The following is a 17,842-nucleotide window of genomic DNA, read 5'->3' as shown; positions in this document are numbered from 1 at the left end:
GGGAAAGGTAGGTAGGAAATTTGTGTCAGCCCGGTCATGGCACAACTTTCCCAGACAGAAATGTGAAAAAAAAGATTATTTTCAGCTAAATTTGAGGTTAGCAGGGGATTCTGGGTTGGAAAGTATTGGGAGATCCATGCAAGACACATCTCCAAGTCTAGTTTTAAGAAATGTCTGAGTTTGGTAGGTTTCCCTAGATGGCTGCTGAGCCCGGGATCTAAAATGCAGGTGACTCCCTCGCAAAACAAGGTCTTTTTGTAATCGATAATTTTGAAATCTCCACTGTACGTTTTGGGTCATTTCCTGTCGCGGATACTAGGCCTACCGACACAAGTGAGGTATCATTTCTATCGGAAGACTTTGGTAATGCTGGATGGGTAGAAGTTTGTTGCTCCCCACAGTTTCCAGAACTTTCCAACACAGAAATGTGAGGAAAGTGTGGTTTCTTATACAAAGTTTGTGATTTCCAATTGATTCTGGGTAACAGAACCTGGTGAGAGCCTCACAAGTCACCTATTCTGGATTCCTCTCGGTGTCTGTTTTTCAAAAAAGTACAGGTTTGCTAGGTTTCCCTTGGTGCCGGCTGAGTTAAGGTCCAAACTCCACAGCTAGGCACAATGCAAAAAAACGGTCAGTTTCACAGGAAAAATGTGATGTGCCCGTGTCTCTGTGCAGGCACTATGCCTACCCACACAAGTGAGGTACCATTTTTATCGGGAGTCTTGGGGGAATGCTGTATGCATGAAAGTGTTTGGCTCCCCACAGATTCCAGAACTTTCCATCACAGAAATGTGAGGAAAATGTTTTTTTTTTTACAAAGTTTGAAGTTTGCAAGGGATTCTGGGTAACAGAACCTGGTCAGCACCACACCGGTCACCCCATCCTAGATTCCCCTGGGTGCCTAGTTTTAAAAAATGTAGACGTTTCCTAGGTTTCCCTAGGTGCTGGTTGAGCTAGGTTCCAAACTCCACAGCTAAACACATCGCGAAAAAGGGTCCATTTTAACTGGAAAAATGTGATGTGTCCACATTGCGTTTTGAGCAGTTTCCTGTCTCCGGCTACCCATATAAGTGAGGTACAATTTTAATGGAAGACTTGGGCAATTGCTATGTGGGTTGAAGTTTGTGGCTCCTTGCAGATTTCAGAACTTTCCATCACAGAAAAGTGTTTGAGGTCTGCAAGGGATTCTGGATAAGCAGATTCGGTGTGCAGTTCCTTGGGGAGAAAAGAAGAGGGAGAAAAGGCATGGTCGGTCTATCACCCAGACCCTGTGCGTAGACAGTATGTCTCCCAAATTGGGAAATAGGGCCCTCACACACCCTGCTAGGTGGCATGCTTCATCATAGGGCTAGCTCCTATGAGGGGCTCTTTGTCTGAGATGTTTTTATCCCAGGCTGCCGTGTGCAGTGTGGGTATTGATGTGTGAAGAAATGATATGGGGGAGGCTAAAATGGGGCTCAGTGGTGCTCCAAATCCAATTTAATCAGCGAGCTCACTGGTCTTAATTAAAAACAGCATAGGTGAGCCACCGCTGAGGTACTGTCCAGTACTGGCTGCAAAGTGGAGGTCGACATGTTTCTTGCCAGGTGTGTCTGGGGAATCACGTGGCAATTCTTCAAGACCAATCAAACTATCAAACCAGTGGTTGGTTCAATATTAGTGTCACATGTGAACCAAGCACTACAAGCAACCTAACAATGAGGTACCTTATTAGTAGACCAACCTAAAGAAATGAAAAAATAAAATTTTCAACAACACAAATGGTAATTAGCAAAATTACAATTAAAAACAGCCTCTTGGGAAACAGTATGCAAAAAAATATGCTCAGGGAGGTTAGTAGAACTCATAAGTAGTCCATTCAGTGAAGAAGAAGGAGGCATAGTGGCACATGTGAAGCACATCTTAGGACTAAGATGAGTATGGTGGTAAAATGACCACCATGGTATGCATACAGCAAGACACTCACCAAATGAGGGCGATTACCTAGCTCCTTTGAGAAACAGGCGGAGGGTACGTTAATACTATTAACCACCTTGTAGTAGCAGAACAATGAGAGAAAAGTAAGAACAAAGTAAAGTAAGCGGACGTTGCCAGGAGTTAGTCTGTGTAAGTTGAGACTACCCAGAAAGGACTCAGGCCTCTGGGGCACTGAGCGGCATCCAGGTCAAGTGATTAAAAGGAAGTACTCATGGTTCAGCCATGACTGCCTCGCCGGGAACCTACCCCGCACTCCGCCAGCTTGGAAGAGTGGAGTTGGGGTGGGTAGACCTGCATAAATAACTGTAGTTGGCGCGAGGTGAGTGCGGTTCACGGAGAACCTAGTGACAGCCACACAAGTTACCCCTCATGGATTCTACTGGATGTCTAGTTATAAAAATTTCCAGGTTTGCTAGGTTACCTTAGGTGCCGGTTGAGCTAGGGTCCCGAAATCCACATCTAGGCACATTGCTGTGGAAAAATGTGATGTGTCCATGTTGCATTTTGAGACGTTTTCTGCCCCGGACACTGAGGCCTAACCACACAAGGGATGTATGACATTACAACGCATGCTTTTACCACGCATGCTTTTACAGCGTAAGTATTACAACGCAAACCTTTACAACGCATAGTGCTTTGGGGTGCTGGATAGGGAATAGTTTAATTTACTATTCCAACTCCAATCCCCGTGGACACTAGGGAAGGTGTTGGATAGTAAATTAAATCTATTCCCTATCCTAGAGCGCCCCCCAGCGCAATGCGTTGTAATGGTTTGAGTTGTAATAGTTGCGTCGTAAAGGCACTGCGTGGTAAAAGTTGCTTTGTAAAGGATGTTCCTCCACACAAGTAATGTGTCATTTTTATTGAGAGACTTTGGGAAATGCAGGGTGGGTGGAAGTTTGTGTATCCACTCAGATTCCCGAACTTTCCATCACTGAAATGTGAGGAAAATGTGTTTTTTTTAGAAAGTTTGAGGTTTGCAAGGGATTCTGAGTAACAGGTGGGTGACTGACTCAGTGTGTGAGTGGATATGTCAGTGGTTGTATTAGTGACTGAGTGGGTGCATGAGTAGCTGTATGGGTGAGTGAGTGGATGTGTGTGTAGATCTATGAATCAGTGAATGGCTGTGTAAGTATTGATATGGGTCTGTGAATGGGTTTGTGAATGGTTGAGTGGGAGTGGGTGTATGAAAGGTTCTATGGTGGTGTGAGCGGGTGCGTCACTGATTCTGTAGATGATGTCATCAGTGATGTCACTGACCATATCATGAGTGATTTAATATTTAAGATCAGAAGCAGTGCAACATAGGAGCATAACTTATAGTTAGCTTAGGTAACTATGACTGCTGAATTGTTATGGTTTTGTGTGTGTAAAATCTGAACCTACCTGTAACGAATTTCGAAGGTTTGTTAAAATCAATTTTCTAACTATAAAGTCCCTGTAGCCGTTATTTTCTTTAGAGAATTGCTACGGGTTTTTAATGCTTTTTCCTATCTATAATGTTTCTGTAACCTATGGTTTTTAGTAAATTTCTCAAGTTTTTTAAATTTTATTTCCTAACTATAACATCCCTGTAATATCTATTTTTTTTCAGTGAATTACTATGTTTAAAAAAATCTATTTCATAAGTATAACGTCCCTGTTACTTTTAGTTTTCTCAATGATTTTTTAAAGTTTTTGTAATGCTGTTTCATAATTATAACATCCCTGTAATCTGGATGTGTGAGTGAATTTTTGAGTTTTGTGAGTGGGTGTGTGAGTGTGTGGTGGGTGTGTCAGTGCATGTGCGACTGGCTGTGTGGGTCTGTAAGTGGCCGTGTGCGTGGCTATATGGGTGTGTGAAGGGATGTATGGGTGTGTGAGTTAGTGTGTGTGTTTGTATGAGTGTGGAAGAGGATGTGTGAGTGGGTGTGTGAATGTGTGTGTGACTGGCTATGTGGTCCGTGAGTGGGTGTGTGAGTGGTTTTATGGGTTTCTGAGTGGGTATTTGAGTTGCTGTACAGGTGTGTGTGTGGGTGATTGTGTGTGTGTACATGGGAGTGAGAGTTGCTGTATTATCCTGTCAGTGGGTGCTTGAATGTCTAAATATTTCAGTGAGTGGGTGTGTGAGTGGCTGTACGTGTCTGTGGGCGGGGTGTCTGAGTAGCTGAATGTGTCAGCGAGTGGATGTGCGAGTGGCTGTATGGGTCTTTCAGTGGGTGTTTGAATGGTTTTGTGTGTCTGTGTGTGTGAGTGCATTTGTGAGTGGTTTGGAGGGTGTGTGATTGGGTGTGTGAGTGTCTATGGATCTGTGAGTGGGTGTTTGTGGCTGTGTGGGTCTGTGACTGGGTGTGTGGGTCTGTGAGTGGGTGTGTGAGTGGGTGTGTGAGTGGCTTTATGGGTCTGTGGATGGGTTTGTGAGTGGTTGTGTTGGTCTGTGAGTGGGTGTGTGAGAAGCTGAATGGGTGTGAGAGTGGGTGTATGAGTGACTCTATGGGTGTGTGAGTGGGTGTAACAGTGGCCTTAAGGGTCTGTGAGTGAGTGTGTGAGTGGCTGTATGGGTCAGTGAGTGGGTATTTGAGTGGCTCTATGTGTCTTTGAGTGGGTGTGTGAGTGCCTATATGGGTATATGAGTGGGTGTATGTGTGGTGGTGTGGGGGTATAATAGAGTGTATGTAATTGGGTCTGTGAGTGGGTGTATTTTGTTTTTTTGGGTACTGGATCAGCATATCCATTGCAGATTCACATGGGTGGCTGCGCTGCGCACTGTGCTGGATCCACAAATCTGCGTGTGAGGAAAAAAATATTTTGGGCAATTTCTTGCCCATCAAGAGTTCCCCAGCGACCCCTCTATCACAACCTTGGGGTCAGGCTACCTCTACCATGACCCCTTCTATCAGTTTACAGTTTCATTCTGATGCCCCTGGACCGTGTCTTGATTGATATAATGGCGACTGCAACTGTCCTGCCATGATGCGATCAACCAATCAGAGTATTGCTGTTGTTACTTGGATCCGTGGACCCACCACGGTGGATCCGCGATGGATCTGAGTCCCTAGATATACAAATGTCTTTTTTCTTTAATAACTCCAAAACTACTGGAGGGACTTACACTAAATTACAAAAGGGGCCTTTCTGGACCAAAGGCTAGCTTTCTGCCAAATTTGGTGTAATTCTATCCAGTGGTTTGGGCTGTAGTCATGTCTAAAATCCCTACAAGAACTTGCATGGGGAAAAAGTTTTTTAGGACCTCCCCTTTTTCTTGGCCCCCGCATGACGAACAACCCTGAAACTTCCCAGACAGCAGCTGAAGTGAGTGGCAAACTAGTTTTAAAAAATCCAAGAAGATTTATCAAATGGTGTCAAAGTTATTAGCAAAAGAAAAAAACACCAGTAGGTGATATATATAATCTGAAGCTAACTATAATGTCCCTGTAACCTTTGTTCTGTGTGTGAATACATGTATATAGATACACACATATTTATTTGCTGATACAGTGGTACTTGATAATTATAAACTCTGTACTGATGTAAAACAACTCCTAATGTAATAACAATAATGAAGGAAAAGGGTAGTTTGTCTGATTTTCAGATAATGTTTTGTAATGTTTTAACATGAAAAAATAGTATTGCACTAAGTAAAATGACTATAACTGCTATTGTATTATTCTGCATACTGTTGAAAATGTGTTTAGTATGTCCGTGATGTATCATGGATCTGTTTGCATGGACTTTTTAGTCAATTTAATTCCTATTAGTAATCTGAAGTTACCACCAGATATGTTGGGCCACAAACAGGGGCACGAGGCCCAACACTCTATGGAAAACCGCTTGATGTCATCTTCTCTGACATCCAATCAGGTTACTGACCTCACACCACTTGTTCTAAAAGGAGAACTGTTTAAACTCTATGTTGTTCTTTCTATATGAAGTCTTGAAGCTTTGAAAACTAAAATAAGCTTCACGTAATCTGAGCTAGATTGACCTGGAAGTCTCAGCCCACCACACACAGGCAGTCCTGGGGTCATATTTACAAAACCAGACCAGATCCCAAGGGGGGAGGGTTTAAATTACCGAAATCAACATTCCAGAGAATGGAATGAGGCAAGAATAACACAGGCCTTATTTACTGGTGTCTGACACCAGGGCAGTGATGTTTGGTTAGCTTATGCCAGCTACTGTGAGGCTATGACAGGGAGACATTGTTCTGTAATGACTAGCCTGCATGCGGCTCCACACACTAAGGGCAGAAGTATGCAGACTTCAGAGTATAGAACCCGCTACGTGCTGCTCCTGAACTGTATAAAATGAGCTGGCAAATTAAAATCAAAACTGCAGTTGAAATGGCCTGATTCATCCCAACTTCGCTGTCAGGAAAACCACAATTCTTTTTCTGGACTGGAATCGATGGCAATGTTAAATAAAAGCACTTTAAGAGGGATGTGGTCACTTCCCCTGCACTTCATATCTTCACCTTAGAGCGGCGCTAGTGTTTGTTCTTTCCATGCAGCATTACGTAACTCCCATCACTGCCTCCAGATTCTCTCCAGCTATAGGCCCTGCATCTTTTCTGTCCTTTTCTTCCACTTTACCTCGGTTTTGAAACCTCAGCTGTCTGCTTCTCCTGTCCGCCCATCTCTACTGGGATATTTTTCAGTCACTGCCCTCTATGTTTACACATCTGGTTTCTTTGCCCTGATGACATCACCAGATTGCACTGTCCCATCTGCTTCCAGCCCTGTAAAGGGTCGACTGTCATACAACTTGTACCTTATTTCACCACTTAAGTCTATAGTAGTACTTCCAAAGTACTACAACATTCTATTCACAGACTACGTGTGGATGCCTACGCCTTCTTCTGTCCGATCTTGTGTGTGGAGTTCTCTGCCTCAATTGGAGAGTCTACACACCTACAGGTATACGTTTAAGCAGAAAATGTGGGAGGAACGGGTTTGTGGCTGGAAAATGGGGAATATTTACAACTAAACAGGAGGGGTTTAAGGAGGAGTAAAGAGAGGTTAAAATAGGGCTGGGGAGTATAAGGAGTGGGGCCACTGGCATTCTCAAAAAATCCTGTAGGGAGAAAACAGAAAATGCAAACCTAGGTATTAGCATGGTAGTAGCGAACGTGCGCTATGTAGGTTACTACAGGTATTTCAACGCGTGAGTTGTGATTGCTGATATCAAGAAGGACAGGTGACGGTGGTAAAAGCACAGCACGCTGTGAGTGTTGGCATGTCTGTGCTGTGAGCTGTAAAAGTGGCGCTGTAGGGCCTGGTGGTTAATCATGGTGACCCACATGCCATAAAAGTCTTAGCCATTGTAATTAGGCATGGGCGGAAAATCCGTTCCGCTCGCGGATTTTGCGGATTTTCGGGAAATCCGCAATCCGCGAGATTTGCGAATCTCCCGCAAAATCCGCAAATCCGCGAGCAGCGGATTTTGCTCGCACTGCTCGCACTGTTCGCGTGAGTTCGCGTGAGTTCGCGCCCCGCGAATAAGTGCAAAATTGCAGAAATACGATCTTAGCAAAACTGAAAGTAACTACTTACCAGGTTCAAAAGTTCAGGCTCATCATTAGTAGCCATTTCCTGTAGTGCTTCCTGAGGGGCCCCTCCAGAGTTCAGTTGCCAGTTGCAACTATTATGTGACCCTGCTCTGAACCTCAGAATAGTTACACATATGCCACAAAGGTCCTGAATTACAGCTAAGGGAGACAAGCAGGAGCCAGGCTGGAAGTTAAAATCCATTAATCAGCCCCTAATTCATTATTGTCAGTTGGGGCAGGGCAGGTGTTGTAACTAATTTTGCAACAATGAAAGCACTTAGCAAGTGCAAAAGATCACTAATCAGGGCGCACTAAGGAAGCAGGTGCCAGCTAAAAAAATATTCTGTGACACATTAATCAGCCCCAAATTAATTCAGGTCACTTGAGGCAGGGAAGGTGTGCTTTGCTTTGCCGAAAATAATGTACACTGGACAACCAGAGGGTGTGGTGATGAAACAGAGGGTGGCATGGGTGGGCCAGAGGGTGGCATGAGTAGTCAGAGAGTGGCAGTGGTGACAGAGAGTGGCAGTGATGAAGAAGAGTGTCCCAAACAGGCTGGACACGTAGAAACAACAAGTTTGCGAAACTTGCGACCCGACAGGTAAGTTCGCAATTTGCGAAAGTGTACAAAACCCTCGCGAACTGGCAGAAACACGGGCGAACACAAAAAAAAAAATCCGCAAATTCGCGGGAATTCGCGGATTTTGCGGATTGCGAATCCGCAAATCCGCAAAATTTGCGAACGCGAGATCCGCAAAATTCGCTCATGCTTAATTGTAATGCCATCAACTATTTTGAAGGACCCCTACGCCACCCTAAGTAAGGTGCGTGGGCTCATATACTCATATATGCAGCATTTAAGCGCTGTTGTTTACAAAGGTGAAACAGACATGCGAATAAAAGTACGAAATGACAAACACACAATTAAAAATTATGATGACGTGCTCATACGTAGTGACAAGCACACAAATATGCATTATGGTGAGACATACAAACACAGTTCGCTACTACCATGCTAATACCTAGGTGTGCATTTTCTGTTTTCTCCCTACAGGATTTTTTCGCTTCAACCAAGGCGCCTGTAATTGGCAGCCGCGCCTATTTCCTTTTTCCACACACCTTAGCGCGTGTGTTGGATATCAAAACACGTGGCCTTCCTTTTTGCCACTCATTCATCCTGGTCCTGAAGAAAGTCCCGTCCAGATCCCATAGGGACTGAAACATGTAGACCGCGACCATAAGACAACTGAGTAATCATAATTTTTTTACTACTAGTTGCATCACATAGTTTTTTATCCACACCCTGGGCCGCCACTAATAAATAATTTGGCAAGGATCCCTAGAGGTGTATTTTAACATATCACTTTCACCTACTTCACATTATTGCACAACACCTGCTCCGCTGTAGTCAGGCGTCGAAGCACAACCAGGCGGCACTCTGCTGCTTGGTTGGACCCCGATGATGAAGCATGACACCAACCAGGTTGGTGTGTGAGGGGTTTCTAAACAAAGACGTTTCCAGCTTACATCCACATATGGCCTTGTCCACATCTTATGATTTTACTGATGACTGCCCTTTCTGCCCTATATATTCTCCTGTGAATATATATGAAGGGCAGAAGAAGCTTGTTCCAAGATGTGATACTGCGTCTGACTTCTGCTTTGGCATGCCAATAAACGGACAAAGGTGCAAGAACATTTCCTGTTTTTTGTGGCAGCTGGGGTCTGTTTGCTTTGCGTCGCTCTGAGGAGGGTTGGAGGATTTATTACCCAACTTAATGGATTTATTACCCAACACCGAGGCCCTACAAGCGCCCTCCTTTTTCTAGGAACCCCCATTCAGTTCAAAGAGCACGCCATGGGAACCCCAGTATCGATGATGTGGCAGACTGTTTGCAGAGGAAAGATGCCGCCAATCAGCTGAGTTCCTCTATAGTGAAGTAGACTGGTGAGACATAGAAGGTAGATGAAGTGGGCCAAAAAAGAAAGCCCCCAAGGGAAGAATGCTGTGGATCTGTAGCTCGCTCACTGCCATATCAGGTTATTGTTTTGTCTTTCCAGTGCTGGATCTGTGTCAATATATCTCTGGTTGGTTTAGTACACCTAGCCTGCAGGAGACATACAATCCCTCCAGTACCATTCACAGTGGTAAATGTCCTGTGGCCATGGAGGTGAGAGCTCAACTGTCCGAGACGCCAGCAGTCATGTGCATGCAATCTCTTCTTCAATTCCACCAACTAGCAGCTTCTTGGTTTGTTTTGTATACCTCCTATCCCAGCAAACTCACTAAGCGCACCTCATCATGACTGTGCTCTATGAGCAGCAATCCCTTGTTTGGTAATTGCAATAGCAGAGCAGCAATTCCTCTTTGGCTCGTCCTAGCCACAACCTGCCTCTTTGAGAGGGCATTTGGAGAAGGCTTCACACACTTACACATTTATCTGCCATGGTGCATCCAAAGGAGCCCGACACCAGACCAACACTCAGCCACCCATGACCAGATGCAAGATGATTGCCCCCCACTTGCTCAGGATCACAGGGAAGGGGGCCTGAAACAGATCTTTGCCATCAAAAGTGGCACTCAAGGCAAATGTAGAGGAGGACCTCTAGACCAGCATGCATAAGGGCTGGACTAAAACAATGATCACAGTATTATGGAGGATTAGGGGTTTTCTGCAAGAGCCACCTCAGAGAGCAAGGGACATCTTAGGCTTCCAAAGCTAACCCCTCTAACATCTATTATTAAAGGTCAGACAAATACAGTTAGTTCAGTTTATGTTGTGTGTTGTATAAATGGCAATCATAAGTGTAAGCACACACTCACTCACACACCTATATACTTTTTATACACATGGATACCTAACTAACACTCATGCTCGTGATGCTTTTTAGGTCTCGCCTGTCGATGCGCATGCGCATCGAGCTTGCGAGTCTATGGTGGCTTATCCACTCTTTATCCCCAACTTGCAAGGAATCGTGGCGATTCCTTGCAGTGCACGAGAAATTTAAGCTCAATGCGCATGCGCATTGAGCTTAAATGCGCGTGCACATGCCCCCAGCCGCCTGCCTTGCCTACTCTCTCACACAGCCTCCCCCAGCTCCACCCCCTCACTTCTTGATTGCACGGCCTAGCCTCCTCTACTCTCCTCCTCCTACTCTCCTCCCCGTCTGTTCCCGCACTCCTCCCACACCCCCGCTCCGCCCCCTCCCCTGCCTGCCATGTCGCGTTCAAAACTTTTACTCCATGCATAATCACGGAATGCGGAGCTTCTAAAAATAGTTGCTTTCATTTTCTTCCTTCCCTTTATGCACTCCTATTCTCAATTATTTCTACATTCCTTACTTCTACGAACTCCTGTCTTTGTGCCCTTACATTGAATTTGCTCTTTCAAGTACGTTTTCATTTTTTCTCTCACCTTCATGCATAATTCCCAAATACTGAAATTCTGCTTGCTAGCAGTCCAGTCCCGCCACACGTCAAGTACCAATGAGTCGGATAACAGTAAACATCTGTTATCTGTCAACAGCAGCACGCGAGATCTTGTGGGGTAAAGTGGCGCTCTGTAAATGCATGTTATATAAGAGAGAGAGAGACATTTTCAACAGAGCAAGAAGGTTTCAAACATCCAGGCAAATCACCTCACATTTCTGGCAGTTTTATTCACATTCCAGTCTATTGCCGAGATTGTGAGCTGAATCGCGACCCAGGAGAGGACTCGAAACCACTTCCACATGGCATTTTTTCCACGTACGGCCAAAGAATGGAATGTTATTATTATTATTTTTTTTGGGTGCATGCACATTGTCAAACTTCTCCCGGGCTGCTGATTTAAAGCTCGGTAAGCCCCCACAGAGCTGCTTTTTAATTGCTTCCGAGGGATGCAGGTCAGATCTCCAGTTAGCCGCAGCGCCTTGTGGTTGCAAAAGCCATACTGTGGCTTTTATTTGCATTTGGAAAACATTTTTTAACTTATTAATGGCATGTAGGTAAATCATTTTTAATAAACGGAAGAGAAGCCTAAGGTAGAGGAATACCGTTCACAGAATTATGCTTTAAGGTCCTACTTAAAAGCATTCTTTCATCGTCACATTTTTTTTTATAGTTTCCATAACCTCGGCTAAACGAGCGCTCACAAACCTTTCCCTCTCCATTTTTAAAGAGGACTGGATTTTCACTTCCTAATTGGCTCGAACCATTGATGCAGCATTTCCTATTTGAAGAAAACGTCTCATTTAAATAGCTGCGCTTTGGTTGAATCTGTTCTCGAAATTTAGCAATCGTAAAGTGTAACACTAAAGAAAAATGTAAATTACTCGCAGGAACGGCTGTCAATGCCGGAATTCGCCCCCGTGCGCCTTGAGGTGGCAGGAGATGTAAGTCGCGGCCTATGCATACATTTGCATCTTTCACTGAAGAATATTTCAGCGCTCCCACAAAGGGTCTTAGCTCGCTTACCGTGTCACTGTTCTGTTGCATGACAATCTAATCACCCCCTTGTTTTGGTGAATCAGATTTTATCTGGGCAAGCTATTATCTGGTGAGAGCTTGAGTTGGCAAAGAACAGTTGCTTTTAAATCTTTTTTTTTTTTGTTATAATTTCATATGTGCTGTGCGTTCAAATACAGAGGTCAAACGTTAGCTTATTTCTTCCTACAAATTACTGCTCATTTTATCCTGGAGACTGGTGTTTGTTTCTTTCTCTGCCTGCAAAGTTAGAGGATTTTGGGAAGAGAACTGTCTGACAATTGTGCTGAAGTACATGGAATTTGTCTTTTAACTCACATTTAAGTAGCTTGTAACTCCACTGCACTCCTCCCACACCCCCGCTCCGCCCCCTCCCCTGCCTGCCATGTCGCGTCGCATTTCTCCTCCCCCCTCCCCACAGCAATGCCCTCCGTTCCTACTCTCCTCCCCTCGCCGTCTGTTCCCGCACTCCTCCCACACCCCCAAAGGCCAGGGCTAAACTATAGGCCGCCGTCTGTGTAATCTCCTGCCATCGCCATCTGTTCCCCCTCCCCAGCCGCCAGCACCTCCCCTCTCTCACCCCGCAAAAAGCAAACATTTAGACAGCAATCTCACACCATTACACAATGTTTCCTGGTGAGTGGAATACACTGATAACAACCTTGTCTTGCTTATGCATATTATCATAGGAGCCTTTTAAAGTGATTCAGCTACCATTATCATTATTTAGTGGAGCTTGCTGTTTTAACAGCTGATGCAGCGATTGATAGCACAATAGCAGCCATACAAGTCAAGAATGGTAGCACTCTGAAACTGGCATTTTCCTGGCATTGTCCTGGCATTTTCATATTTTTCCCAATGGTTGGCAGTCATCTGTTAATGTTCATGCAGTTCTTTAGTACTAAGGAGTAATCATCGTCCCATTCAGGATGCACTCGAGTTATCGCTCTGGGTTTGGCCAGAGAAATCTGAAGCAGTCTGGATGATCTCATGCCACCAATTCTTCAAAAAGGTACAATAAGAAAAGCCTTTGTGTTGGCTTCAGCTTTTAACTTCCATGTGTTTTTCTTGATTTGCCATTACTTGTGTGTTCTGTTTATTTGGGCTAAGGCATTTCGTGGATGGCTACATTGTTCCAATTTGTGTTTCAATTGGGTTTTGTGATGAGGGATCAAGCAGTCATTCTGTTACACTGTGCATTCGGCGTGGTATGTAGGTTGTAATTATCAGACAGCTTGTGTATTTTGATGTACTTACTTTGCTGAAGTTATGACATTTTAAATGCAGATTTATAACATTTTTGTTTAGGAAGCCTCAAAGGTGCAAGGACAATATTGGATTATGCAATATTTTCCTGTACATGCTTTTTAAATTCAATGCTTAGGATGAACATTTAATTCGGACTCCTTTTCATAACACTCTATTTAAGAGTAACAGCATAACTCTTTGCCTGATGTCTGTTTTGCAAAGGGGCTCTACCGTCAGGTAGCACCTTTTACAGGTTTTATCTTCCTTGATGTGGGTGGGGAAGGCTCTCTCCTAAGTTGTTACAGCTAAATGTGGCACGGGCTATTTAAATAAAATCTTCCCAGACAATGAAGCAGGGTTTTCCGCAAAGGCTATTCAACTAACCCTTGTATGGTCCTGACTACACTTATAGAAACATATACATTGGTCTGGCCCAGTCCTACCAAACTGTGACTTTGGACATATATTAGGGTGTTATCAGGGTCAATAGTACTTACTATCGACAGTGGTTGTAATTTAAACAGTCTGTAAGCAGTCCTCTGAAGTCATTAGATGTAGCTCACTCACCCTCACCCTCTCACCCTCACTCACCCTCACCCTCACTCACCCTCACCCGCACTCACCCTCAACCCCTCACCCTCACTCACCCTCACCCTCACTTACCCTCACCCTCACTCACCCTCAACCCCTCACCCTCACTCACCCTCAACCCCTCACCCTCAATCCCTCACCCTCACTCACCCTCACCCACACTCACCCACACTCACCCACACTCACCCACACTCACCCACACTCACCCACACTCACCCTCACTCACCCTCACTCACCTTCACCCACCCTCACTCACCTTCACCCACCCTCACTCACCTTCACCCACCCTCACTCACCCTCACCCTCACTCACCCTCAACCCCTCACCCTCACTCACCCTCAACCCCTCACCCTCACTCACCCTCAACACCTCACCCTCACTCACCCTCAACCCCTCACCCTCACCCTCACTCACCCCCACTCACCCTCAACCCCTCACCCTCAACCCCTCACCCTCACTCACCCTCACTCACCCTCAACCCCTCACCCTCACTCACCCTCAACCCCTCACCCTCACTCACCCTCAACCCCTCACCCTCAATCCCTCACCCTCACTCACCCTCACCCTCACTCACCCCTCACCCTCACTCACCCACACTCACCCACACTCACCCACACTCACCCACACTCACCCTCACTCACCCTCACTCACACTCACACTCACCCACCCTCACTCACCCTCACCCACCTTCACCCTCACTCACCCTCACCCTCACTCACCCTCACTCACCCTCACCCTCACTCACCCTCAACCCCTCACCCTCACTCACCCTCAACCCCTCACCCACCCTCAACCCCTCACCCTCACTCACCCTCAACCCCTCACTCACCCTCACTCTCACTCACCCTCACTCACCCTCAACCCCTCAGCCTCACCCTCACTCACCCTCAACCCCTCACCCTCACTCACCCTCACTCACCCTCAACGCCTCACCCTCAACACCTCACCCTCAACGCCTCACCCTCACTCACCCTCAACACCTCACCCTCACTCACCCTCACTCACCCTCAACACCTCACCCTCACTCACCCTCAACCCCTCACCCTCACCCTCACTCACCCTCAACCCCTCACCCCCTCACCCTCACCCTCACTCACCCTCAACCCCTCACCCTCTCACCCCCTCACCCTCACTCACCCTCACTCACTCACTCACTCACCCTCACTCACTCACCCTCACTCACTCACCCTCACTCACTCACCCTCACTCACTCACCCTCACTCACTCACCCTCACTCACCCTCACTCACTCACCCTCACTCACCCTCACCCTCACTCACCCTCACTCACCCTCACCCTCACTCACCCTCACCCTCACTCACCCTCACTCAGCGCAACCACAGCATCTTCACTAAATATATTTAATAAACTTTAAGCTATTGGCAATATAAAATAAAATCCATTTTATTTACGTATTAATTATTAATTGTTTTTTAAAGCCATTGATTTTTTTAATATCAATACATATAAGTCACATATAAGTCCCGTTAATACAAAACATGTTGCTTTACAAATGCTAGAGGTGTCACATTTACAAAAATTATAACTATTGGCTTTGTAAAGAAGAAAGCTATTAATTTAGCTATTTAGAAAAAACAACACATAAATAAAAAACAAAAAAATAAATAACACCTATAGCTCAAACTTTCCTACTGCGAGACCTATTGCATTTCCAATGCAATAGGTCTCGGAGAATTTGAGTTAGAGCTTTTAGAAATGTTTATGGCTTTTTTTTTTAATTCTTTAGCATTGGCTACAGGAAACAAAAATGCTAAAGATTTACAAAAAAACCCATAAACAATTCTAAAAGCACTAACTCTAATGCTGCGAGACCTATTGCATTTCTAATGCTTGTTATAGTTTGGTCAGTGTTTGAAATGATATACAGTGTGAATTTTTTGTCTCCAATAATTGTTTATTAAATCAGAATGCAAAGTGTGGCGATGTCTAGCTGTGCTGCCTTTATTTCTTCCACCTACTCCCATTCAAGGCACAACTCAGACAACATGCATCCTTGAAGTGAGATATGTGGAACCAAGTATGCCAGTAGGAAAAAAATTGTGAATACCAACAAAAAAGCAGAGAATTCCTGAATAATTAAAACACATTTTATATCTTTCCCATTTTTTTTAATGAGTTTAGGAGTCTTTGCTTTCAGGTTCTGTCATATGGCCACACTGATTGAGGCTTTGAATTGAAAAATCATTGACGATTTCACTCAATATGTGACGTTTAGGAAGCAATTTCATTGGTTTGTATACCCCATTATTACGCTTTTCTGGGGAATTTTTAGAGGTGTTTATATGAACAATGCTCATAATTTCCTGAATGTTGGTTTTATTTGAATTCACTCAGTACTTTTTTTCAGGCCGTCATTCCAAAATATGCTGATCATAACTTGTGAAATTCATAAGAGATCTTGGGGCATATTATCAAGGGGGTTTATCTCCGCTTTTTTGGCTTTAAAAGCCAAGAAAGCGGAGATAAAATTATCTCCCTATTACCTAGCTGTCGCTAATACCAGTTAGCGACAGCTAGTAGGAGATAGCGACCATCTTGGGCCCCACTTTGCATGTCAGTGATATTTATCACTAATGACATGCAAAGTGGGCGTGCCAAGATGTTAGCAACTGAAAACAGTCTCTAACATCGCTATCTCCTATTACCAACATTTGGAGATATGCGCGCTAAGCGCGAATATCTCCAAAAGCTAACACCTGCCCTGAGCAGTTCTTAGCCATGTTATCCAATGGGAGGTGGATAACATGGCTAAGAGCATTAGCTCGGTAATGCATGAATATCGCTGACTTTTCAGCGATATTCATGCATTGCGGCGATTTTTATCGCATTTGCGATAAACCTTGGTAATACCCAGGTTTATTTGCGGTAAAAATCGCCGCAGCTCAGCGGATCCACCTCCATGGAAAGGCTGGCTTTTGCCAGCATTGTAATCTGACGGGCTGTGGCTGCTAGACACCACCACCATTTTACCTATGCTGACTGCTCCGACAGGCAATCGCGACAATTGCCTTTGGCGGAAGCGTGGAGGGCGGTCTTTGAGACCGCAGCAGTCACAGAGCGATTCCGCCCCATCCTAATGTGGCGGGGGAAATGGGACTCAGATGGTTGTGGGACTGCAACCACACGGCTGGCGGTCCCTCTGCCATCGTAACCGTCCCCATAGTTTGCACATGCACTATGCTGTTTATCAAGTCATTTTAAGTGCCATATGTTTTGTAGTCAGTCTTCTCTAACCGTGGTTTGCTTTTCAAACATTGTTTGTCTGAGTTATGCCTTTTAAATACTTGGGGGGGAAACAGTTTAATCCTACATTTGTTGTGCTTTATGGGTTGCTTGAATTAGATATTACTGTTGAAGCAGTTGGTTACTGTGCTGTAGAATTTGATTATGGTTACATGACTTAGATGGCTTAAGGCACTTTCACTATTACTTAAGGTGTGTGTAGAGTCTGCTGCTTTTTCTTCAAGAACTGGAGTGTATTAGAAGAAAGCATAATAAAGAAATACAGGTATTGCTTTATTTACCACCCATTTCGTAACTTTTTACCTTCTTAAATCCTAAAGGATTCAGGGCCAGATGTATGATCCTTTTTTGCAGCCGTAAATGGGAGATCCTCCCGTTTGCGGCCGCAAAAAAGTGTAACAGCATGTACAAATGCTATTTTGCGAGTCACTGACTCGCAAAGTAGCATTTGCGACTCCTGCAATTAGGAAGGTGCGTTGCTTCCTAATTGCGAGTCAACATACTATGAACTAATGTTCTGCGGCAGCAAAACAATCGCAGTTTACCACCTATTTCAAGTAGGTGGTAAACCACTCGCAAAGGGGAAGGGGTCCCCAGGGGGACCCTTCCCCTTTGTGAGTATGTGGGAAAATATGTTTTAAGAGTATGCAGTGGTCCCAGAGACCACTGCCTGCCCGTAAGAAAATGAAACTGAAAAGTTTCATTTTTCTTTCTTAAATGCATCCCGTTTTTCTTTAAGGAAAATGGGCTGCATTTGGAGAAAAAAAATGC

The sequence above is a fragment of the Lissotriton vulgaris genome, chromosome 1_1 (genome assembly GCF_964263255.1).
Source record: "Lissotriton vulgaris chromosome 1_1, aLisVul1.2, whole genome shotgun sequence".
Taxonomy (NCBI): Eukaryota; Metazoa; Chordata; class Amphibia; order Caudata; family Salamandridae; genus Lissotriton; species Lissotriton vulgaris.
The sequence above is the reverse complement of the archived record's forward strand: the minus strand, read 5'-3'. Positions refer to the sequence as shown.